Source organism: Pelobates fuscus, chromosome 2 (assembly GCF_036172605.1).
Source record: "Pelobates fuscus isolate aPelFus1 chromosome 2, aPelFus1.pri, whole genome shotgun sequence".
Lineage (NCBI taxonomy): Eukaryota > Metazoa > Chordata > Amphibia > Anura > Pelobatidae > Pelobates > Pelobates fuscus.
Window position 1 is genome coordinate 304,765,617 of NC_086318.1, and position 26,085 is coordinate 304,791,701.

Sequence of the window (26,085 nt, forward strand, 5' to 3'; positions counted from 1 at the left end):
TTACTGTAAATTTGAAACAAACAGACAGAAGAGCAATTTGCCTATATTTACTTAAAATGTACTTAATGTATGTAACTTTCATCATTTAGTAAGTAACTGTGACAGTCTTCACTTCATTAACAGAGTAAACAGGGAGCATAAAACAGTTTCTAGCTTACTTCCAAATGACAATTTGGCACTCTGGATGTAAATCTTTAGTTGTGTCATTAAAGCTGATTTGCTTTATTAACACTATTAGATAACCATAATACTACAACTGACATGTTGACCTGACAAATGTGTTTCAAACCCTTAAAGCAGTTGTGTTGTTTTTTTTTCTTTCCTTATGTCCCCTGTATCTTAATGATTATACTCCCCCTCCTTGCCTTGTTTATGTTTATCGTTAAATATTTATTTTAATCCTTGTACATGATCTCATTTTATTCTACTCTATGCATTATCTCTGTAGTTTTTCTTATGTGGGACAGATTTTACTGATGCAGTGTGAGTAAATTTGATTGGCAACCTTGCTTTAAGTTCTGTCCATTGTCAAGTTATGTCAACCTGGCTGCTGCTATACATGAAGAAAAGTAGTCCCTACTTATATTTATCTATTCAATTAAAATAAGAGCACTCAGGAAATAAATAAAAAGAGATTCAGACACAGGGCTATATAAGTTAAGTTTAATTTTGCTGACAGAGCTGCTTTAAGGACCAAGCTTCTTTTGTGATGCAACAATTTTGTGACCAGGGCTCATTTGGCACTTTGGCTGTTTATTAATTCTACCAGAATTTCTCCCTTTCTGTTAAGTGTACCCATACATATCCTATATTATTTTTTAAGGTGAAATAAATCTTCCTTTTTTTTTTTTTTTTTTTTTTTTTTTAAGATACCTTATATGTATACATAATGCAATATTAAATATGAGTAAGATATAAAAAGAAAAGATTTTTCCAACTATAGTGCAACTAAAGAAAACAAACTCAAAATAGATTCACTAATGTAATTAGTGTTGATTGTTAAAATAACCTATATGTGTATAATAAATGAATGTTTAGAAGATAGAAAACAAATATCGCAAGATGGGAATTACATTTTTAAATCTAAAACTGTGCAAATTTTGGAATGCTGAGATTTCATTTACAACTTTTATAGTTGCCTCGGAGTAAATCTAAAAAAAAAAAATCACACAAAAGTACATCCCCCAGACTATTTAACTAAGAGATTTTGACACTTTTCATTTAACCATTTTATCAATATATAATTCTTTTGTTTTTTTTCACACATTTTGTTTTATTTTGGAGAAATTCACAGTCCACATGTGTCCCACTAATGTAAGCACCCAATATCTGTATTCTGCTACTTTTCTCGAAGACGATGATACCCCACATGCATTATTATTATCATTGGTATTTATATAGCGCCAACCTATTCCACAGCTTTACAATATTATGGAAGGGGTAAATTTAACAATTACAACAGGAACAAGAGGTAGTTGAGGACCCTGCTCAGATGAGCTTGCAAGACCTTGAGGCAAATTTTGTAGAACCAGGCCACAAAACCAAGGACTTGACTAGGGTCCCTTAAAAGCTTAAGATGGCAATTAATACAGTGTTTAAATATAAATGCGAGTAAACAATGGAATTCAGATAAGCTCTCAACAGTATTTGTAGTATCTGCAAAACCTTTAGTGGCTATCTGAAAATCTTTTGAAGCATGACAACACATCAGTGGGCACATGGAAACAAAGAACAATCTCTGTGCTTTCTCCTGTGACAGATTTTGAGCTTCCTTTTGTATTGAGCCATAGCAGGTATAAGCGTTTTGCCATGACAGGTTATACGTGACAACATCCTGTCTTTACAGGTCTAAAACTGTGAAATAGGAGAAAAAAAAAACACATTGTGCTTTTTATTTTGTTTACACTAAACAGTAATGGGTATTGAATAACACGCTGTTAATTCACAAAACTGAACCGCACAACATACAAATAAAAATGACTGTGTTAAAATGCATATATGGCAACAGTTTAACATGCATATTTTAAGCAACTCTTCATTTAATTCCATTTCCAGATCCTACTACATTCTATATATCTGAATACTCAGCAAAAATGTGCCTGCACTTGAATGGCATGTAAACTTGGGTATCAGAGGCAGCTCTAGACTTTATGAGGCCTTAGGCGAAACACAAACATGAGGCCCCACTAACAAAAAAAAGTGTCACATATACACATTGATGCACTGTCTACCTGTGTATGTGCCTGAGAGTGTGTCTGACAGAGAGTATCCTTGTGTGTGTGAATGTATGTCTCTGAACATGTTTGTGTTTTTGTCTGAGACCCTATGTGTATGGGGTAGCTGCTTGAAGTGTGTTGTGTGTATGGGGGGGGGTGATGGTGAGAGGAGGGGTGATGGTGAGAGGGAGGGGGGGTGATGGTGAGAGGGAGAGGGGGGGTGATGGTGAGAGGGAGAGGGGGGGTGATGGTGAGAGGGAGGGGTGGTGATGGTGAGAGGGAGGGGTGGTGATGGTGAGAGGGAGGGGTGGTGATGGTGAGAGGGAGGGGTGGTGATGGTGAGAGGGAGGGGTGGTGATGGTGAGAGGGAGGGGTGGTGATGGTGAGAGGGAGGGGGGGTAATGGTGAGAGGGAGAGGGGGGGTGATGGTGAGAGGGAGAGGGGGGGGTGATGGTGAGAGGGAGAGGGGGGGTGATGGTGAGAGGGAGAGGGGGGGTGATGGTGAGAGGGAGGGGGAGGTGATGGTGAGAGGGAGAGGTGATGGTGAGAGGGAGAGGGGGGGTGATGGTGAGAGGGGGGGTGATGGTGAGAGGGAGAGGGGGGGTGATGGTGAGAGGGAGAGGGGGGGTGATGGTGAGAGGGAGAGGGGGGTGATGGTGAGAGGGAGAGGGGGGTGATGATGAGAGGGAGAGGGGGGTGATGGTGAGAGGGAGAGGGGGGTGATGGTGAGAGGGGGGTGAGGCTGAGGGTGGTGGGGGGGTGAGGCTGAGGGTAGTGGGTGGTGAGGGGTGATGCTGAGGGTGGTGAGGGGGTGAGGCTGAGGGTGGTGGGGGTGATGATTGTGAGGGTGGTGGGGGGAGGTGAGGCTGAGGGTGGTGGGGGGAGGTGAGGCTGAGGGTGGTGGGGGGAGGTGATGCTGAGGGTGGTTGGGGTGATGCTGAGGGTGGTGAGGGGTGATGCTGAGGATGGTGGGGGGTGATGCTGAGGATGGTGGGGGGTGATGCTGAGGATGGTGGGGGGTGATGCTGAGGGTGGTGAGGGGGTGATGCTGAGGGTGGTGGGGTGATGCTGAGGGTGGTGGGGTGATGCTGAGGGTGGTGGGGTGATGGTGAGGGGGTGAGGCTGGGGGGGTGGGGGGTGAGGCTGAGGGGGGTGATGCTGAGAGGGGTGGGGGTGATGCTGAGGGGGTTGGGGGTGATGCTGAGGGGGGTGGGGGGTGATGCTGAGGGGGGCTGGGGATGAGACTAAGGGGGGTGATGGTGAGGCTGAGGGTGGTGATGGTGAGGGTCGTGGGAGGTGGTGAGGCTGAGGGTGGTGGGGGGTGATGGTGAGGGTGGTTGGGGGTGAGGCTGAGGGTGGTGGGGGCTAGGGGTAGTGAGGCTGAGGGTGGTGGGGGGTGATGGTGAGGGTGAGGCTGAGGGTGGTGGGGGTGATGGTGAGGGTGGTGGGGGGTGAGGCTGAGGGTGGTGGGGGCTAGGGATAGTGAGGCTGAGGGTGGTGGGAGGTGAGGCTGAGGGTGGTGGGGGTGAGGCTGAGGAGGGTGGGGGGTGAGGCTGAGAGGGGCTGGGGGTGAGACTGAGGGGGGTGAGGCTGAGGGTGGTGGGGTGGTGGTGAGGGTGGTGGGGGCTAGGGGTGGTGATTGTGAGGGTGGTGGGGGATAGGGGTGGTGAGGCTGAGGGTGGTGGGGGTGGTGAGGCTGAGAGTGGTGGGGGGTGAGGCTGAGGCGGGTGGGGGTGAGGCTAAGCGGGGCTGGGGGTGAGGCTGAGGGGGGCTGGGGGTGAGACTGAGGGGGGTGAGGCTGAGGGTGGTGGGGGTGGTGGTGAGGGTGGTGGGGGCTAGGGGTGGTGATGGTGAGGGTGGTGGGGGCTAGGGGTGGTGAGGCTGAGGGTGGTGGGGGGTGAGGCTGAAGAGGGTGGGGGGTGAGGCTGAGGGGGGCTGGGGGTGAGGCTAAGGGGGGCTGGGGGTGAGGCTGAGGGGGGCTGGGGGTGAGATTGAGGGGGGTGAGGCTGAGGGTGGTGGGGGTGGTGGTGAGGGTGGTGGGGGCTAGGGGTGGTGATGGTGAGGGTGGTGGGGACTAGGGGTGGTGAGGCTGAGGGTGGTGGGGGTGAGGCTGAAGAGGGTGGGGGGTGAGGCTGAGGGGGGCTGGGGGTGAGGCTGAGGGGGGTGAGGGTGGTGGGGTGGTGGTGAGGGTGGTGGGGGCTAGGGGTGGTGATGGTGAGGGTGGTGGGGGCTAGGGGTGGTGAGGCTGAGGGTGGTGGGGATGATGGTACTGGGGGTGGTGAGGCTGAGGCTGGTGAGGGGTGAGGAGGGTGGGGGGTGAGGCTGAGGGGGGCTGGGGGTGAGACTGAGGGGGGTGATGGTGAGGGTGGTGGGGGTGGTGGTGAGGGTGGTGGGGGCTAGGGGTGGTGATGGTGAGGGTGGTGGGGGTGATGGTGGTGGGGGGATGGTGAGGCAGGGGGTGGTGAGGGTGGTGGGGGGATGGTGAGGCAGGGGGTGGTGAGGGTGGTGGGGGGATGGTGAGGCTGGGGGTGAGGCTGAGTGTTGTGGGGGGTGATGGTGAGCCTACCTTGATTTCCCTGGTGGTCCAGTGGGCTCCCTGGTGGTCCGGTGGCCACTGCTCTCGGTCTGCAGCTCCGCAGAGCTGCAGACCGTGTAGTCTCGCGAGATTTCAGAGCATTGCCGTGGTAACCCGCGGCAACGCTCTGATTGGCCAATTCTCGCGAGTCACATGGTCTGCAGCTCTGCACACTGCGGAGCTGCAGACCAGTGTCTGCGATGGTGGCCGGGCAGCCAGGAGGGGCCTCGCACCCGGCGGCATACCGGGCAAGCCGCCGGGCCCCCTCCTGGTGTCAGGTCCTCGGTCAGTGACCGAGGACCTGACACACTCTGCCCACAGGTGGTTTAGGCGGCCGCGAGGCCCCAGCCAGCGCGAGGCCTTAGGCGGCCGCCTAAACCGCCTAATTAGAGAGCCGCCTCTGTTGGGTATACATTGTTGTGTTATTGCTTATTAATATCTGATATCATACTATATCATACACAGCAGGCAGTGTTAATCCTAGATGGACATTGAGCTGAAGTGGTCTGGGTGCCTATAGTGGTCCTTTAAGCTGCCTTTAGATATGATTTTTATCATACATATTTATACTCATTTTAAACTTTTACATGTATTTGAGAAATAAAATGACTCGAGGTTGTTTTAAAAGTAAATTAACCCCTCCACTACCAAGTGGTTTGCAAAACAAAAACATCAGCAGAATCCGTATATTTTGGGTGTCCTTGAAAGTATTTAACTGTATTTTTCTTTCAGTATTTATAGATAGTGCTTTTAATGGAAATAAAAATGACACTTTTGGTTGGACTGAAAAACTTTTAAAAATCATCTACCAAAAAGCTAAAGCTACATATAATTAAACTGTGTAAATAACAGACTTCTTTTTTCCGCCACTTAAGTCTTTATTTACTATCAACTTTAGAAGTGATTTAATATTACTATTTAAAGGTTTTTCGAAAAATATTACGTATATGTTTCTGGTAATAGCTATTATTGAGCATATGTGAGTGAATATCTGTGTGGATGAGTACCTGTAATTGTGTGTGAAATGCATCTCTGTATCTGTGAGCCTATGTGTGTGGGGAAACTGCTTGTGGTTTAGATGAGTGCTTTGTGTTTATGGTGAGACTGTACTGTGTGAGTATTAGGGTTAATGTTGAAGGGGGGCATGCCTATGTACAGGGCCGGCACTTCCTATAAGGCGAAGTAGGCAGCCGCCTAGGGTGCCATATAGGAGGGGGCGCCCTGCGCCCCCATCGCCGGCCCTTTTCTTTAGAGAGCGCTCAGGAGGCTGCCGCACTGCCTCTCTCCTCCCCTCCCGCAGTGTACCCGGCCGGACTGATAGGAAGTGCACACTCAGTGTGCACTTTCTATCAGTCCGGCCGGGTACAGGAAACAGAAACAGAAACTCCTGTACTGTGGACCGGAGAGGAGCTCGGCAATGCTATAGGGAAGGGGAGGTGAGGAGAACACAGGGAGGGGGGGAGTAAGAAGAACTGGGGGAGTAAGATGAAGTGGGGAGGGGGGGGAGTAAGAAGAAGAGGGGGAGTAAGAAGAAGAGGGGAGGGGGGAGGGGGAGTAAGATGAAAAGGGGGGAAGGGGAGTAAGATGAAGAGGGGGGAAGGGGAGTAAGAAGAAGGGGGGAGTAAGAAGAAGAGGGGGAGGGGGAGAGGGAGTAAATAGAGGGGAGGGGGAATAAGAAGAAGAGGGGAGGGGGAGGGGGAGTGAGAAGAAGGGGGGTAAGAAAAAGAGCATGAGGGGGAGTAAGATGAAGAGGGGGGAGTTAGAAGAAGGGGGGGAAGGGGAGTAAGATGAAGAGGGGGGAAGGGGAGTAAGAAGAAGGGGGGAGTAAGAAGAAGAGGGGGAGGGGGAGAGGGAGTAAGAAGAGGGGAGGGGGAGTACGAAGAAGAGGGGAGGGGGAGTACGAAGAAGAGGGGAGGGGGAGGGGAGTGAGAAGAAGGGGGGTAAGAAAAAGAGCATGAGGGGGAGTAAGAAGACGAGAGGGGGAGGGGGAGTAAGACGAAGAGGGGGGAGGGAAGTAAGAAGAAGAGGGGAGGGTGGAGTTAGAAGAAGAGGGGAGGGGGAGTAAGAAGAAGAGGGGAGAGGGAGTATGAAAAAGAGCATGAGGGGGAGTAAGAAGAAGAGAGGGGGAGGGGGAGTAAGAAGAAGAGGGGAGGGGTGTAAGAAGAAAACGGGGGGAGTAAGAAGAAAACAGGAAGGGGAAGGGGGAGTAAGAAGAGCACAGGGAGGGGGGGTGAGGAGAATGGGAGGTGAGAAGAACACAGGGAGAGGGTGTGATGAGAAGGGGAGGTGAGGAGAACACAGGGAGGGGAGGTGAGGAGACCACGGAGGGGGGAGGTGAGGAAGACACAGTGAGGGGGGAGGTGAGAAGAACACAGGGAGGGGGGAGTGAGAAGAACACAGGGAGGGGGGAGTGAGAAGAACACAGGGAGGGTGGGGGTGAGAAGAACACGGGAGAGGGGGTGAGGAGAAGGGGAGGTGAGGAGAACACAGGGAGGGGGAGGTGAGGAGCACACAGGGAGGGTGGGGGGTGAGAAGAGCTCGCTAGGGGACTGTGGGAGGAGAGAAGAGACCACTAAGGGGCAGGGAAGAGCTCTAAGGGACAGAAGGGAGAGCTCTATAGGACAGATAGGGAGCTCTTTCACACTACGTGCACACACACACAATGCATCCCTATACATACGCAGAAACACACAATAAATCCCTACACACACAAACACAACATGCTTCCCTTACACACAGAGAAACACACAATGCATTCATTACACACACACAATGCAACGCTTACACACAAAGACAATGCATCCTTTGCACACATACACAGAAACACACACATGCAAACACACACACTGCTTCTCTTACATACACACAGAAACACAACGCAATTTTTACACACACTCAATGCACACACTTACAGACACTCACCTTGCATCCCTTAAACACACACTGCTTCCACTACACACAAACACACTGCATCACCTTCCATAAGCACAAACATTAGATCCTATACAATAACACACAACACATACCCTACACACTCCACTCCCTGTGAGCGCTCTCATGGGTGGAACATACAGGAGGACTTATTGGTGGGCCTTATGGGCATACTCACCGTCAGGCCCTGGGGCCCAGACCTTGAGCTGTGTAAGGGGCCCCCAAAAATGGAGCTGCTTCCCGTTCTCCCAGAACATTGAATTTTGTGACCACAGTTACAAACAGCCACCAGAGATCCTGTTCTACACCAGACCAGTGGAGCCAAACTGCTGCCAGAGCCCATCACCATCCTCATATGGTTGTAAGTAGGCAATCTAGTATATTATTAGTGACACTAATCTCTAATTTAACTCACATTAAAGGGACACTATAATCCCCAGAACCAGTGCAGCTTAATGAAGTGGTTCCGGTGTCTATAGCCTGTCCCTGCAGGCTTTTTTATGTAAACACACACTGTGTGTAGCACTGGCGTTAGTTCATATGGCAGATCATATGGGTGGGGCATTATGATGTCACATGGGGGGACGGCAAATTTTTTCTTTTGCCTAGGGCGGCAAAAATCCTTGCACCGGCCCTGAGGGTGACTGTGATTAGTAGGGTAAGTTGGGAGTTAGAATGTGGGTGGAGAGGCTGTATATTCTGCCCAGCCTCCCCACACATTGCAGATCTTTATCAGAAACCTATATTTACATTTGACCTTTTTTGCAGTAATGGGGGCTCTGATATTCATCATCTAGTGGTTCAGCACTTTCTCTGGCTGCCCCTCAGGATCTGCCTTGGTGCAGAGCTTTCTGACTGCCCCCATCTGGTCTCCAAACAGGATGGAACATTTGAAGGAATCTGCCTGCATTGTGAGCAGCGCATGCAGGGAGATCTCCCCACCGGTCCATGCAGCTGGTGGGGGGAGGGGGAGGAAGGGGGAGGGGTGCCAGCTCTGCAGTCCTGACAGCTATTGCAAGCTAAATATGTGCACAATAAACCAATTTAATGTGCAATAGCTAAAATAGTGTATACATGATGCCGGGGTATTACTACAAGGTTGAAGGAATACAAGGTTGGCAGCATGAATGGCTTATAATATGTCACCTAGTTAATGGTTAACAAGTTGCGGACTAATCAATATAGCTGATTTTACTAAATTTAAGTGACTGGCATAGTAATCCTGGCATTATAGCACATGCACTTTGCACATGTTATCATGTTTGTTGAGTTAAATTGCCAGCAAATGCATGGTTATAGACAGCAACGATAATATGCCATACTTGCTACAGGATTGCATGACACATGATGTGTAGTAAAAATCTTTCTAATATGCCACTTGGTTTATAAATGAATAGATTTTACAAGTCATAAAATAACATCACAGGCAGAATGTCACCCAGCTGCCATTACACGTCATCTCAAACATAATCCTCTTTGCATGGCTCTGTGTGAAGGCTTTTATTACAACATTTGACCCTTCATCCAGCAATATGGCAACTAAACATCTTATTTCAACAGCTGCAGGTGGCTACTTGTAAATGTATTTGCTCCAGAATTTAAGGAGGAAAGGGCTGCAAGCAAAGGTGCTACAAGTCAATGACCCATGGCCAAAGAGGTCAACCACTTTGGTTTACAGATCAAGATATTTAGTGAAGAACAAGATATAGACTTGAAAAGAGCAATTTGTTAATTGCCAAAAACTTGGATTTAGCCTCTAGCTGATCCTGTATTACATTTCGATAATATTTACTTGTTAGCAGCTTTGTATTGTACAAATATATTTAAACAGATGATCTGTTATGAATTAATGCCATTTTGCCGATATATACTCTAGTCGTCTCTAGAATTCACTATATGTACTCATAATACAATACATAATCATGATACTTTTCTTTAAATTACTTTAAACCTCTACCAATTTAGGATATAACAGTCAGAATGAACGTTAAATGATTGTTGGTGATGTGACAATGTATACCACATTTCTGTGAAACAAGCTATAGTGATCACACTTAACCCCTAAATGACACATTTTGTTTCTTTTGTACTTAAGGAGACAAGCATTTTCAGCTTTTTCGGTATGTGTGTTTAGTCTTTTCTTTCCCATTTAGTGCACCTATGCATATTATATACCCGTTTTTTTTAAAAGACCGAGAGAGCTTTAATATGATGCAATATATAGATATACAACTTCTAGTATGTAATGGAAAAATATGAAGAAAATATAAAAAAAAAGAAAATATATTTTCACAGCTATGTGTGTAACATTGTGTAAATGAGTAGTGTAGCTAAACAAAAGTGCTTCAAAATACATTTAATTATTTGACCTAATTGATGAAGTACATCACTTTTCCATTATTATTATTGGTATTTATATAGTGCCAACTAATTCCGCAGCGCTATCTGCAGCTGATGAATAAAAAGTATAGTCCCTTTCATACTGATGAAGAATACGCCAGCAATCAGTCAATTGGTGGGAGTGCAAAATTTTTAGGACTGATGACCTCTGACTCTTTTGTGTTTCTCTCGTATTTGAAGAGCTATCCACTGCATAATCCAAGACCATAATATAATCCCCACCAAGTATCAAAACTCCTTCCTTGAAATCTTCCAGTTTCCTTAGACATGTTTTCAAGAAAGATACTTGGCTAGCGTTAGGCACATATATATTTACAAGCGTGATCATTTGGTCATTAAGCTTCCCTTTTAGGTAAATATATCTACCTCCTCGATCAATTTACTATCTGATTGGGCAAAATTCAAATCAGAGTTTAAGAGAATTGCCACTCCTCTAGACTTGCTTTTCAAAAAGTTGCTATAGAAAGTCTGATTGAATTTATTCGTATTAAGTCTAGGCTGAAAAGTATTTTTATAGTGAGTTTCTTGAATAAATATAATATACATTTTTTGCCTTTCTAACTCCTGTACCAAGATAGAGCGTTTCATTGGGGAATTCAGACCATTAACGTTCAAAGACATACAACTAATCTGTACCATAGAAGCAGTAGAAAAATTCAATTTCTACAGTTACTGAACTCAAGCCACTTACCACTACTCCCATTTTTATGCAGAAGGCAGAACAGAAAAAAGAAAAAAGAGAGAAAACAGAAGAAAGAAAAACTAAATATATAGTCATAATATAAATGCTATCTCCAAAATAGGATAAGATGCCACTCCCGTGGGAGACCCATTTGTGTCCACAAGACATATTGGCATCTTCCTAAGGGGGAAGGGGAGAGGAAGAGAAAGGTAGGTGGGAACAAAATTATAGGCTAGTTTTCCAGGAGACCTCCATAGACATTCTACATTGCCATAATACATCATCTGGTGTTATCCTCCTTCGCAAGGCCTTCTAATGTTGTTAAGGCAATCATTCCCTAATGGCCTCAGCAATTTTTTTATTTTTTGTTTTGCTTTGCCATTTAGGTTTTTGTATCTCTTGTAATGGAGAGATACCTGAAAGACCTGTCCAGTCTTCGATCTCTATATGAGGGAGCCCCAGAGCTTGTAGAAAATCTGTATGTCTGCTGGAGTCTTTATCGTATATGTTTTGGTGTGCTGAAAAACCATTAGAGCAAATGGATAGTTCCACCGGTATTTTATTTGTTTCTGTCCTAGTAGAACAGTGATCGGTCTCAAAGCCTTACGTGCCATTAAGGTAGAAGGTGAAAGATCCTGGACAATTGCAATAGAATACTCCTCATATTTAATTTCCTTCATCAATCGGGCTTATTTATCCTAGTTATTCTAGGATAGATATGTTTTTTGTAAATCATAGGTATCTACATTTGGTAAAGGGAGCAAAAATAGGAAATATTACGTGGTCTGACCACGCCCCCATTTTCCTGGATATCGAACTGCAGGGTGTTGGGAAGGGTAATAACATATGGAGATTAAATGAGTCTCTTCTTGACGACCCAAGGGTCTCTAAGGACATATCAGAAAAGCTTTCTCAATATTTTCTAGATAATTGTACAGATGATATTAATGAATCATGGATATGGGAAGCGCATAAGAGTGTGATCCGGGGTGTCTTAATTAAATGGGGTGCTAGATGTAAAAAGGAACGAGCTGAAGAAATTCAAAGGCTTGTAAAAATATTAGATATACTGGAGTCTATGCATAAGCAATCTCCAACCGAAGAAAATTTTAAATGTTTATCGGCAAATAGATCTAAGCTGAGGTCATTATTGACATATGAGGCCCAAAGAGCGGTCCAGCTGACACAAAGTACAATCTACACACATGGGGATAAAAGTGGGAAATTTTTAGCTAAAGCCTTAAAAGTAAAGCTACAAAAAACATATACTACTGAGGAAATAGCAAACACTTTTAGGAATTATTACAAAGACCTTTACAACTTAAAACCCCTTGAGAAGACACCATATGAAAGAGAACAATATCTTTCTAAAAATATTCCATTAAAAATTTTGAAAGATACATCAGCCCAATTGGAGGAATTGTTCTCCCTTCAGGAGCTTTCGGCAGTGATAAAAGCAATGCCTCTTAATAAAAGCCCTGGGCCGGATGGTCTCTCTGCACGCTATTATAAACAATTCTATAATATTCTTGAGCCACATTTTCTAAGAACTTTTAATGGTCTATCTCCAACTATGGACATTCCGCCATCAATGTTGAGAGCAGTAATTGCTGTGATACATAAAGAAGGGAAAGATCCAGAAATATGCAGTAGTTATAGACCGATCTCTCTTATTAACGATTTAAAAATATTTGCAAAACTTTTGGCAAATAGGCTTAAGCCCCTTATGCCTGGACTGATCCACCCTGATCAAGCTGGCTTTGTCTCTGGCCGTGAAGCCAGAGACAATACCACTAAAATGTTGAATGTAATACATGGAGCTATAATAAATAAAAGTCCTACAGCTTTGTTAACTATAGATGCCGAGAAGGCCTTTGACAGGGTGGATCGGTCCTATCTGTTTGCTATTTTAGAGGCATGGGGGCTTGGCCGAGATTTTGCAATTGGGTACAGACCTTGTATAGAGGCCCTTCTGCTAATGTCCATGTTAATGGTCAACTTTCCAACTCTTTTGTTATTAGTAACGGCACCTGTCAGGGCTGCCCATTGCCCCTCTTCACTTTGTTTTAGCATTTGAACCTTTTTTAGAAGCCATACGAAAGAACATAGATATTAAAGGATATAAGTATACGGGAGGAGAGGTTAAAGTAACTGCTTTTGCCGATGACGTTTTACTTACGCTTATAGAACCCCGATATACATTTCCTTATGTTCATGAGGAATTGGAGAAATGCAGTGGCTTATCTAATTTTAAAGTAAATTCAGATAAGTTTGAAATATTGGGAAACTACAAATGATATTTTACAAAAAAATATCTGTGGGTGGATTGGCGCTATTAATACTGATACAAAGGTGTAAACACAGCAACTACCCCCAAGTGCCAAGAAAATCACCCAAAGGCACTATACAAATGGATACAAGCAAAATACATAAAAGGGGGGTGCTATATAGACATAAAATACTTATATCTGTACATCGAAGGTCTCTCAGCAGATAACCAAATCAATCTAGAAAAACAAACAGAATGCACATAGCATAATACTGTATGAGGAAAATAGAATGGATAATGATGGTATTGGGTCACTCACGATAAAGAGAGCCTATTATAGCAGGCTCTGACTGTATGGGCTCTTCAGAATCTCTGTATGCTGTATATTCCAACAGGATCAGCTCCAGAATCAGCTCCAGCCTCCTCTTAGTATTCTTCCAATCACACCAGAAAAACCAAATGGTAAGGTGTAAAAGAATTTATCAAGAATACTTATAAAACAAATTGTATAAAAAAGTAATGAAGCACTACGCGTTTCGACTTTCCGTCTTCTTCAAAGGTGCATAACATACAAGTCCATCTAATCTCTTTAAATACATCCGGAGCTATCAATTTTCGCGGGTAAACGTTCACATTACTTCCGTGTTGTGATGTCACTTCCGGATCCGTCGGCTTGATTTGCGTCAAATGACGTCATCACGGTTCCACCCGTCTAGTGTCCTTCAACCCGGATGTTAATGCATTCGGACACCATCTTTATGCCTGGCATTATACTCATAAACTATACTTTAATGAGGGAAAATAGATCAGGTAGAACTACAACATTCATTTTGTAGAAATCCGCTTATAGAGCTGATTAATATATATTATTTTCTACAATATTAGGAGAAATATTAGGAGAAAAAAGAAAATGTGAAAATTTTCAAAGTTCCTATTAAAACCAAAATCAGGCTTATCGATAAAGAAAGAAGGGGGGAGGTTTAAAGAATGTAACACCCCCTCTCAAGGAAAACAAAATTTAATGAGAGAAAAAACATTTCTTAATGGAAAAAATATCCATAAGCATGAGTAAAAAATATATGTAAAAATATATATAATAAAAAATATAATATAAAATATATAATCAGGGCCAGATCTTCTAAATAAGGGCTGCCATCTCAAAGTCCACATTGAGCCCGCCCGGAGTCAGTGTTCCTAGATCAAAGATCCACCTCATCTCACAGCGGCTCAATGCGGACTCGAGATGACCTCCCCTCCAGTGGGGTTTAATGGCCTGAATCCCAAAAAAATTGAGCCCTGCAGGGTTTCCGCCATGAGCATTTAAAAAAATGTGTAGAAACACTATGCTTTAAAAAACCTCTCCTTATATTGTAGATATGCTCACGTATCCTTGTTTTTAAATTTCTTGAAGTTTTCCCCACATATTGGAGTCCACAAGGACACGTGAGCAAATACACCACATTCTTAGTGTGACAGGTAATAAATGAATTGATTTTAAAATTAACAGAGCCAATCTTAGAGTGGAAAGCTTCTATTTTCTTCGGTTTATTCTGGTAGTTCCTACAGCCCATACAATCCCCACAATAATGGAAACCTTTCTGTAGGGATTTATTAATGGTTAGAAAATTTTCTTTCAATTTAGGAGCTTCTAAATAACTCGAGGTTAATTTCTGTCTTAGATTTTGCGCCCCTCTAAAAATTAGTTTGGGTTTGTCATAAAGGTATGGTAGGATTTCTTCATCCTGTTGGAGGATATACCAATGTTTGTTAAAGATTTTTTTAAGCTCTCTATGGTCTTGACTATAGTTACAGATGATAGGTATTTTATCCTGTTTTTCCTCTAATGTAGTTTTTGATTTATATTCTAATAGAGTGTTCCTTTCCATATTTCTAACTGATTTTATCTCCTGATCCAAGAGTTCGTTACAGTATCCTTTCCTTACAAATTGCTCTTTTAAAATTCGGGTTTGGGAATCGAAAGTTTCTATTTTTGTACAATTCCGTCTCATGCGTAGGAATTGACCCTTCGGTATGTTCTCCAACCATGGACGGAAATGACAACTTTCTTTGTGGATATATCCATTTACATCAACCAGCTTAAAAAAAGTGCATGTATCAATACTATTCCCTGTAGCCGAGATTTCTAGATCCAAGAAATGGATTTTATGCTGGCTGTATTCCTGAGTGAGCTTGACATTCCACTCATTAGAATTCAAAAAATTGAAAAATTCCAAAAAGGTGGAATGATCTCCCCTCCAAATAATAAAAATGTCGTCTATATACCTTCTATAGAGGACCAGATTCGCACTCCAGTCATGCTGGGAATAGACAAAAGAATGTTCCCAAAAAGCCATAAATAAATTAGCATAACTGGGTGCGAATCTGGTCCCCATAGCGCTCCCCCAACTTTGCAGATAGTACTCCCCCTCGAACCAAAAGAAATTATTTTGAAGGATTAAAGAAATCCCCTCCATCACAAAATCTATTTGCTCCTTGGGGTACAACCCTGATGCTTCCAGAAAAGAATGATTGGCTCGACATCCAATATCGTGCTCTATACAAGTATATAAGCTAGTGACATTGCACGTAATAAATGCGAAGTCACTTTGCCATCTAAAATTCTTCAATATTTGTAATAGGCTCATAGAATCCTTTAGGTATGAGGGGTTCTCCTTCACTAGAGGTTGGAGAAGGGTATCTATGTATTTGGACAGATTCGAAAGAAGTGAGCCCACTCCGGAGACAATGGGTCTCCCCGGGGGGTTACTCACATCCTTATGAAGTTTTGGTAATATGTAAATTACTGGAATTTTTGGAGACTTCATATTTAGATAATCATACTTGAAATATTAGGAGTGGGGATAAATAGAGGAATTAAAGAGGATTTACAAAAGCTATATAAATATAAGTGGACAGACATTAGTATAACATATCTAGGGACACAACTTACGATACATCCAAAAGATCTATTCAAATTGAACTATGGGAAACTATTGAGAAAGATTGAAGAAGATCTAAAAAAATGGAACCAGGCCTCTTTCACATTGATCGGTAGAGTTAATATTATAAAAATGATGATTTTACCTAAGATATTATACTTATTTCAGACTTTGCCAGTCTTTCTGCCGAGAGACTTCTTTAGAAAATTGCGGTCTACATTCCTTTCATTTATATGGAACCACAAAACTCATTTATATGGAACCACAAAAATGGAACCACGTATTGCGTATAATACATTGACACTACCTATCGAGAGAGGTGGCTTGGGCCTTCCGCATATCTATACATACTATGTTGCGGTACTATGTGCGTGAATTAGAGAATGGACGGCTATAGACAAGGGGAAGCCATGGTATAGGATAGAACAGGATTTTATAAAGGTTAAGTTGGAGACCGTGCCCTGGCAGAATTGTAAATTAAAATTATTATCACCATCTAAACACCCAATTATAAACCACACCATACAGACTTGGAGAAGGCTTAAAGATAGATGGGGGCTATCCCCGGGACTATCGGTATTCTTCCCAATAGCATCTAACTTGGATTTCCAGTTTGGGTCAGGTCATAAACTATTGGAAAAGTTAACTGGAGATGCAGACCCTTTAGTAACTAGTTTAATAACAGATGAAACACCCAATAGATTAAGAGAGTTCCCTATATGGGACAATATGACAGCGCTTATAGATAGAATGGGTATCAGGTATTTAAAGTTCTTTATAAACCAAAAAGTGCTACCATATTGGCAGACGAGAGATAGAACAGAGTTTGAGTCACTTTGTGGTCCTGGAATAGAGAAAAAGCGTTACTTGTCCAGTATATATAGTTTAATTCATATAGGTGCTATGGAGAAGACTGTCCCTTCATTCCAACATATTCAAATGGGCAGCAATGATTGGTCATTTGTGTTCAAATTGGGGATAAAGGCACAGGTGAGCACTTCTAGGAAAATTATTTTTTTAAAAGAGTTACTAGATGGTATAATACCCCGGACCGACTCAAAAAATACGGAGCACTGGCTTTGGATGGCGGCTGGAGATGTGGCGAGAGGGGGGGTGAATATGGAACACATATGGTGGGAGTGCAAAATTATTGGGAGCTATTGGTTACAGGTATTGAGTGTCATTTATAATTTTTTTCCAATGCTTGATCAATTATCCCCATCCAAGATTTTGTTGGGTTGGCCAGTTTCCTTCAAGGAGAATAACAAACAGATATTGTTTAGTTATTTATTGAATGAGGCAAATGCTCTGATCCCGTTGTATTGGCGTAAATCTAGTATCCCGACTAAAGAACAATGGATTCTTAGAGTGGAAGCTTTGAGGGAACTTGAAGAAGCGCATTGGGCCACTCAGGGGAAGAGAGACCATTATGATAGGACATGGGAACTATGGCGAATGCATTGGGCAGAAACACCACAGTAAGACAACACCATAGCAAGATTACGTTAAGGCATACTCAGGGCCGGCCTTAGGCATTTGGGCGCCCTGTGCAAAAAATCTTCACAGCGCCCCCCCTTCCCGTCCCCCCCTCCCCCACTCCTTACCCCTTCCCACACACCCTGTCACACACACACACGCAGACAGTCCCACACACACACGCGCAGACAGTCTCACACACACACAGGCAAACAGACACACACAGGCAGACAGCCACACACACACACACACAGTCAGACACACACACACTCACTAACAGACAAACACACTCGCAGACACACAATAACAGACACAGACACACTCTAACAGACACAGACACACACTAACATACACACACTAACAGACACACACTAACATACACAGACACACACTAACACACACACACACACTAACAGACACAGACACACACTAACATACACAGACACTAACAGACACAGACACACACTAACATACACACACACACACTCACCCACATTAACACATTTTTTAAAATTTATTTAGACACCCCCCCCCCGCCTCCTTACCTTTGGGAATGCTGGGGGGGTCTCTTCCTCCCTGGTGGTCCAGTGGCTGCTGGGCTGGGCGGGCGGCGCTGGCGGGCGGCTGGCGAGGGAGAACCCCCCCTGAGCTGTCTGCTCAGCTCCCTCGCGCGCCGCACAGTGAGGCTGGGAGGCGGAGCCGGAATATGACGTCATATTCCGGCTCCCAGCCTCACTCTGCGGCGCGCGAGGGAGCTGAGCAGACAGCTCAGGGGGAGATCTCCCTCGCCAGCCGCCCGCCAGCGCCGCCCGACCGCCCGACCGCCCAGCAGCAGCCCAGCATGTCTGTTAGCCGCAAGGCTAACAAGACATTTGCCTTGGGCATTTGGGGGCGGCTTTTTTTGCCGCCCCCTGGAAAATGCCGCCCAAGGCAAATGTCTTGTTAGCATTGCGGCTAACAGACATGCTGTGTGAGCTATGCGGCCGCAGGGCGCCCCCTGCACCATGGCGCCCTGTGCGGCCGCACAGCTCGCACACCCCTAAGGCCAGCCCATGGCATACTGAAGTAGACCACTAATGTTAGAAGTATTGGCAGAACCCCTCTCTTTCTCATTTGTTTTGTTTCTTTTTTCCCTTTCTTTTTTGGATCGTTTTAAGCATATGATGATATGGGATTTTGATAATGTTATTTAGCAATGACATAAAGCGATCCCAATATCTAAAGCAAAAAAATAAAATAAAAAATAATAATAATTCCGCAGCGCTTTACAATATTATGAAAGGGGGGAGAGGGGTAATTTACAATAAATGAGACAATTACACAGTGACACAGGAACCATAGGTAGATGAGGGGCCTGCTCAAACAAGCTTACAGTCTAGAGGAGGTGGGGTAAAACTACACAACAGTAGCGATGTGCATGGGCAAAATATTCAGTTTGGTTAGGTTCTGAAATTCGGGTAAGCAAAACAATTTGTCTGCTTCGGCAATTCGGACCAATGGCATTCGGTTTGACACTTTGGAACTGCTGAATGGCATTTGGTTTGGACATTCGGCATTCAGGGATGTGGCATTCTGGCATTCATCTCGGGCATTTGGAGGTTCGGCATGTCATTTGTTTCAGGCATTCGGCACTTCGGAATGTTGTTCATTTTGAAAAATAAACATTTGTGTGTTTTTTTTTCTTAAACAGCAATGTTTTACATTGCAAAGTGGACCACAGCAGCACCCAGATCACTTAATCTTTAAGAAGTGGTCTGGGTTTAGTTAATAATTAGTAGTGATGGCTGGTACACAAAATTAATCACTGCAGTAAAGTCACAGTGCAGCAGAGAGACACCCTGGCAATCAGACTACCTGGCTCGCAAAGCCACGCACTCTCTCACCCCCCCTTCAAAAAAAGAAACAAAATGCTTGCTCTCTCTCCTTGGAACACACACGTAAAAGCAATGTGACTCCCTAAGTTTGCAACAAGTAATGTACAATAAATGTAATGTACATGGGCGTCTGCAGGAATATTTCTGGGGGGGGGGGGGGGGAGGGGGGTAGGGTAATGTTTTTGACAGTGTCATGAAGGGGAGGGGCATAGTCATTATCACATAAAGCCATGATAAATAGCCTTTGCACAACGATAGTGTTAGGAATACATGTATGTAATCCTGACACTATAGTGTTCATTTAATTAAATTAAATGAACATTCTGGTCACCATAACAACTTCATCTAAATGAAAATGCTATGATGCCAGGCCCCTGGGTGCTCTCTTTCCTTTAAGGGGTTAAACCTCTCTCAAATGGTTTAATCCCAAAGACTTTCTCCAGCTCCAGATCTCAGGCATGGGTGCCACTGATTGGCTAGTGTCAGCTGGTGCTCTAAGACAATTGCTAGTTTCCAGTTCATAAATTTGCTTTACTTTTTGTGATTGGGGAGCTATTGATTGGCTTAGAATGCCAGCTGACCGCTCTAGCCAATCAGCGACACACCTACCCAACGGCACTCTGTGCTTTCTGACACTCAGTAAATAAGACACATTAACACTGAGATTTTGTTTTACCTGGGAAGATGAGAAGGTCCAAAGTTTCCCTGCCAGGTACAAGTTCCAAAGCCTTATGATGCGGTGTCCAGAATAAAGTGGAGGTATCACTTCACTTGTCCTTCTTGCTCAAATCTCCTTTTCTTCTTCTTCATTTGACACAGTCTTCTTATTCTTCTGACACTGTCTTGTCTCCTTCTTGGCTTCTTTTGCTACTTTACCTTTCTGCTACTTTCTGCTTCTTTAGCACCCTTGTGCTCCTTGAAGACCCATTCTGCTCCTTCTCCTAACTTATCTTTGTGCTTCTTCTGCCACTTCCAGCTCCTTGCTGCCCCTTTCTGCTCCTTGCTGTCCCTTCCTGCTCATTTCTGTTCCTTCTCCTTCCTGCTCCTTCTCTTACTTTACCTTCCTGTTCCTTGCTGCCCTTTCTGCTCCTTGCTGTTCCTTTCTGCTCCTTCTCCTACTTAACCTTTGTACTCCTTCTGATACTTTCTGCTCCTTTACCTTCATGCTCCTTCTGTCCCTTTCTGCTAATTTCTATTCCTTTCTGCTCCTTTCCCTACTTTACCTTTGTGCTCCTTCTGCCCCATTCCAGCTCCTTCCTGCCCCTTTCTACTCCATGCTGCCCTTTCCAGCTCCTTGCTGGCCCTTTCTGCTCCTTATCCTACTTTACCTTTGTGCTCCTTCTGATTCTTTCTGTTCCTTTAACTTTGTGCTCTTTCTGTCCCTTCCTGCTCATTGCTGCCCTTTCCAGCTCCTTGCTGACCCATCCTGCTCCTTGCTGACCCTTCCTGCTCCATGCCGACCCTTCCTGCTCCTCTCAGACTCATCCTGCTCTTTGCTGAGCCTTTCTGCTCCTTCTCCTACCTTGCCTTTGAGTTCCTATCTGATCTGTAGGCTGCCCCCATGTCTCCCTTCCCTGATCTGTAGGCTGTCTCCCCATCCCTCACTTACCTGATTTATAGGCTGCCCCCCATGCCTCACTTACCTGATCTGTAGGCTGCCTCCTCACTTACCTGATCTGTAGGCTGCCACCCTCATGCCTCACTTGCCTGATCTGCAGGCTGCCCCCCCATCCCTCACTTACATGACCTGTAGGCTGCCCCCCATGCCTCACTTACATGACCTGTAGGCTGCCCCCCATGCCCCACTTACCTAATCTGTAGGCTGCTCTGCATCTCTCACTTACCTGTTCTGTAGTCTTGCCCCCCATCCCTCACATACCTAATCTGTAGACTGCCCCCACCCCTCACATACCTAATCTGTAGACTGCCCCCCATGCCCCACTTCCCTGATCTGTAGGCTGTCTCCCCATCCCTCACTTACCTAATCTGTAGGCTGCCCCCCATCCCTCACTTACCTGATTCGTAGGCAGCCCCCTCTATGCCTCACCTACCTGATCTGTAGGCTGCCTCCTCACTTACCTGATCTGTAGGCTGCCCCCCATCCCACACTTTCCTGATCTGTAGACTGCCCCCCATCCCTCACTTACCTGATCTGTAGGCTGCCCCCCATCCCTCACTTACCTGATCTGTAGGCTGTCTCTTCAGTCTGGGAGTTGCTGCACTCTGTGCTGCTCCCCTGCGATTTCATTCAAGAGAGAGAAGCAGAGATAAGATGTAGATTCCTCTTCCTGTTGTTCTCCATACACAGCGCCACCTACTGGCTTGTGCTGATATTGCAGTGTATTCTCAATCTCAATACAAAAATACCGGCACAAACTGAAAAATCCAAGGGGGGGGGGGGCAAGTGCCCATGGTAATGTAATTTATCTCTCTCAGTCTCTTGTGCTATCACAACTAGTCTGGTCACATGAATGCAAGTCAACACCCTGACAGCCTGATTTATAAAATATCCCACCTCAATGACATTGTGTGCCTTCATTGGCCAAGTGTCAGTGACAAAATCACCTGGCTGTTTTTTAACATCAATCACAAAAATGTGCTAATTTCATTGGACAGGGAATAGTGAAACCAGATTGGGCAAATGAGCATTACATTGCACAAAAGGAATTAGCGTATTGGTCAAGATTCCTGTCATCATTCACATAATTTCCCCCCCCTCTCTCTTGTTTTGCCACTTTTTAGAAATCCGAATCGCTTCGGAGCTTTGGCGCTTCGGCATTTCTAAATTATCGAACTTCGTCACTTCAGAACTTCGGAACCTAGGCACTTCGGAAATTCGTAAACATCCGAATATATATTGGACAGATGGGCCTAATGGTTCTTATCTGCCATCACATTCTATGTTTCTATAGTATTTTAAAAAATTGGGCAGACTTGATGGGCCGAATGGTTCTTATCTGCCATCACATTCTATGTTTCTAATTTCTATATCCGAATGGCATGAAATTCGTACAAATGTACATTCGGAACAAAACGAATTGCACATGTCTACACAACAGGGCAGCAAGGGTAACAGTCACCAAACAAGGTGGAAAGTGGAACTGGAGGTGAGAGTGAAGTGTGGCTCTTTAGGAGAGCAAGACATAGGTATGTATAGGTATAGAAAAGTTACTCTGGGAGTCCATACGCATTTCTAAACATGGCCGGGACTTAAGGGACTTTTTAAACAATTGACTAGGGGAGAGTCTGATGGGGGTAGGCAGGCTGTTCCAAAGGAAGAGAGCCGCCCACGAGAAGTCCTGAATGCATGAGTTAGCAGTAAGGGTGTGAGCAGCAGACAGGAGAAGGTCACCGGAAGAGCGGAGAGACCAATAATATCTATGAATCAGTGAAGAAATGTAAGAGGGGCTATTGTTGGTTAGAGCTTTATAGGTAAGGGTTAGTATTTCGAATTGACACCTATGAGATACAGAAAGCCAGTGTAAGGATCGACAGAAGGTCGAGGTATGGGTGGGAAAGATCAGCCTAGCCAGAGCATTTATTATCCATTGTAGCTGGGCAGTTCAGCTTCTGGGAAGACCAACTAGGAGAGAATTACAGTACTCCATGCGAGAGATTACCAGATCATGAACAAGCTCCTTGGCAGCATCTTGTGTGAGAAAGGGGCGGATGCGGGCAATATTTTTAAGGTGGTATCGATGGGTTTTAGCAACATTTTGGATATGAGGCTCAAAGGTGAGGCCAGGATCAAAGATAACACCAAGACAACGAGCTGGCAGGGAAAGCGTAGGAGGAGGATCAGCATTATGAGGGGGAAAAATAAGAAGCTCAGTTTAAGAAAGATTGAGTTTCAGAAAGCGGGAGGACATCCAATCAGAGATTGAAGAAATGCAATCAGTGACATATTGTATTACCGCATGTGAGAGATCAGGGGAACAGAAGGGGGCCAAGAAAAGATCCTTGGGGGACTCCAACTGAGACAGGCCATGATTTCAGTCAATTTGTTGTTGTAGTTACAGAACACAAATTACAAGGAGCATATACAGTTTCAAAGCTTTAAGTTTTCAGAATGTTTGACCTCTAAGTGCTTATGAATCTGAACATTTCAATATTAAAACATGGAATGTTGACTTATTAAAGGAACACTCCACACACGTAAAGCACTTTCTAAAGTGTTTTATGTGTGAGAATATGCTAATTTTAATTGAAATGTATAGAAGTGCAGTTTTCTATTTGAAATTTGCACTTTTCTAAATAATTGCAGCAACACCTACCTGGCTGTCACTCACACAGCCTGGGAGCTTATCTTCCCAATTCCTTCAGCTCCAAGAGCTAACGGAAGTGGCAGGTGCATTCTCCCCCAAGTGATAGTGAGCCTGTGAGTGTATGACCACAGGACTAATTTTACCTCTGCGTCTATGCCTGATCCTTGAGCCTTTCAGCTTTTGCAAGCTGTTTTATATATATATCCCAATGAAAAATGCAAAATTTAGTGTATGCATGCTTTTCATGGAAGGTATATCTAATCTAATTTTTTTTTTTTTTTTTTTTTTTTGTTTGGAAGGGAGGTGAAGTGCCCGATTAATTTTCAGGACCTTTCCTCATTTTGGGATATATTAACCTTGGATACATTTGCTAAGTTTTTAGGAAATTATTATGCCAAACTGGAGAGCTACATATGTCATTTTTTTCAACCAAGAATATTGGCGTTGGGTACATATCTAAATTACTCCATAAATGTATCCATTTGCAAACGTAGACACCATGCAATGTATTTTGAGCGATATTGAGGGGCTATATTTTCACCAATTTCTTTTAAAAATTGGTTATATTAATTTTTATTCAGCATTTTTTACATAAAGTTTAGTAAATATCTCCACCTTTGGCCATCGAGTAAATTAAAAGTGTCACACCAGCCACCACACATAGTCGGCTATTCATTTAATAACCAGTGGGGACCTACAGACTGCCCTAGCACCCACCTATGAGTGTCAGGTAGGGGCAACTAGTGGGCCCGTATGTCCTCCCAGAACAAATGTCAGGTGGGAACTATAATCAATGGGAGCTTGGACATGATATTGTCTGCTTACTTAAACCCTCACCCATAGGTGGAATCTGTAGGGTACGTTATTCCCCACCGTTTAATAAGTAAAGTGCCTTCACAGGCCACCCATGAGTCGGGACTAGGGTGGACATTAGACCCCCCATGGTAATTAAATGAATATCCCCCTATTGCTTTGATTGGGGGGTGGATCTACCTCCTGTTTTGTTTAATAGCTCCAACCTGCTGGCCATGGATGGGGACAGGTGGTGGACAGTGATCTGTCCAAGCCTCATTATTTAATTTATAGTTCCCACACAATGCCCATGTCTGGAGTTATAGGGAGGACAGGCCCTTGTTATTTGCAGGCAATGTCCCTATAGGCTGGAGCCTTTTTAGCGACTGGCTACTTGGGTTGTATAATGGCTAATTTCTACCCAATATGACTCAGAATTGTAGCTCAGGCAGAGGAAGGGGATAAAAACCATAAGGCATAACATTTAGATAAAAGGAAAGGAAAAATTACAGTTTTTAATACAACAAAAATCAACAATTTGTATCTAGGTTGCTGTTCAGAGAAACTTAAAACATTAAAAATTTACCCAAATTTACCCAAAGTCAATTTAAATAAAATAATTTGTTTATTCTTTACAAAAGAAAATAGAAAACCTATTTTAGTTATTGCAATGTAACCGTAAGCACAAATACTATTATTCTGATATGGCAAGGAAGACAAAAATAAAAAATACAATAAAAATGAAGAGGACACCCATGAAGACATATAGTAAGAATACCGCTCTTATGTTTGTAGTTTCTCTGACTGTCTGCAGCCAGGTTGTGAATTAAATGTAGCTCACTCAGTGCTGTTTGGAGCTGAGCTGGGTACATCCACTGATAACTAAGTATTTCTGGTAGGAAGGGTATGGCTAAGGAGACAGGATTGTAGTACAGAATTCTGCAGAACACATTTTTTTGTGCAAAACATTATAAACCCAACAGATACACTACTGGCTCTTCTACCTATGTAATACAAGTGGTAGAAATAATACACTTTTATATTGAGACAATATTGATGATGTTGAGCATAGAAAATTATTTTTAATGAGATGAGATCAATGTGATAAGGAACAAATACCAATGGAACATGATATATTTCTAGAATTTACAAATATATAGAAAATAAATAACTAAATTAACCCCTTAAGGATGCAGGGGTTCTAAACCTTAGCCAAAACTTAGAATTTGAGCTACATGTTTGTTCAACCATAATTTACAACATTCATATTAAGTGCACTCACACTTATATTTCATTATTTTCATGAGAAATAGGACTTTGATTTCACATCAAATAATTGTATATGAAACAAAATGTAATATGAATAAAATCTAAAAAAGTATTAGAAATTTGGAAATGGTGATATTTTCCAACTTCTGCATGGCATTTTAGCTGTGAATGTCATAATACTGTTAGCTTTTACTACAGTAAAACATACATGTTTTATGGGGCTTTGGAAACTGTCAGGGTAAAATATAGAATCATATACATACAATGAGTGGAATGGTTCGGTTCAGGGTAAAAGATGATGGTATGTAGGCAAATGGAATAACTGTGGAGATAAAATGGTGTACAAGCATCTAGTTCAATATCATACAGTATAATGGTATATCAACGTAAAATGTAT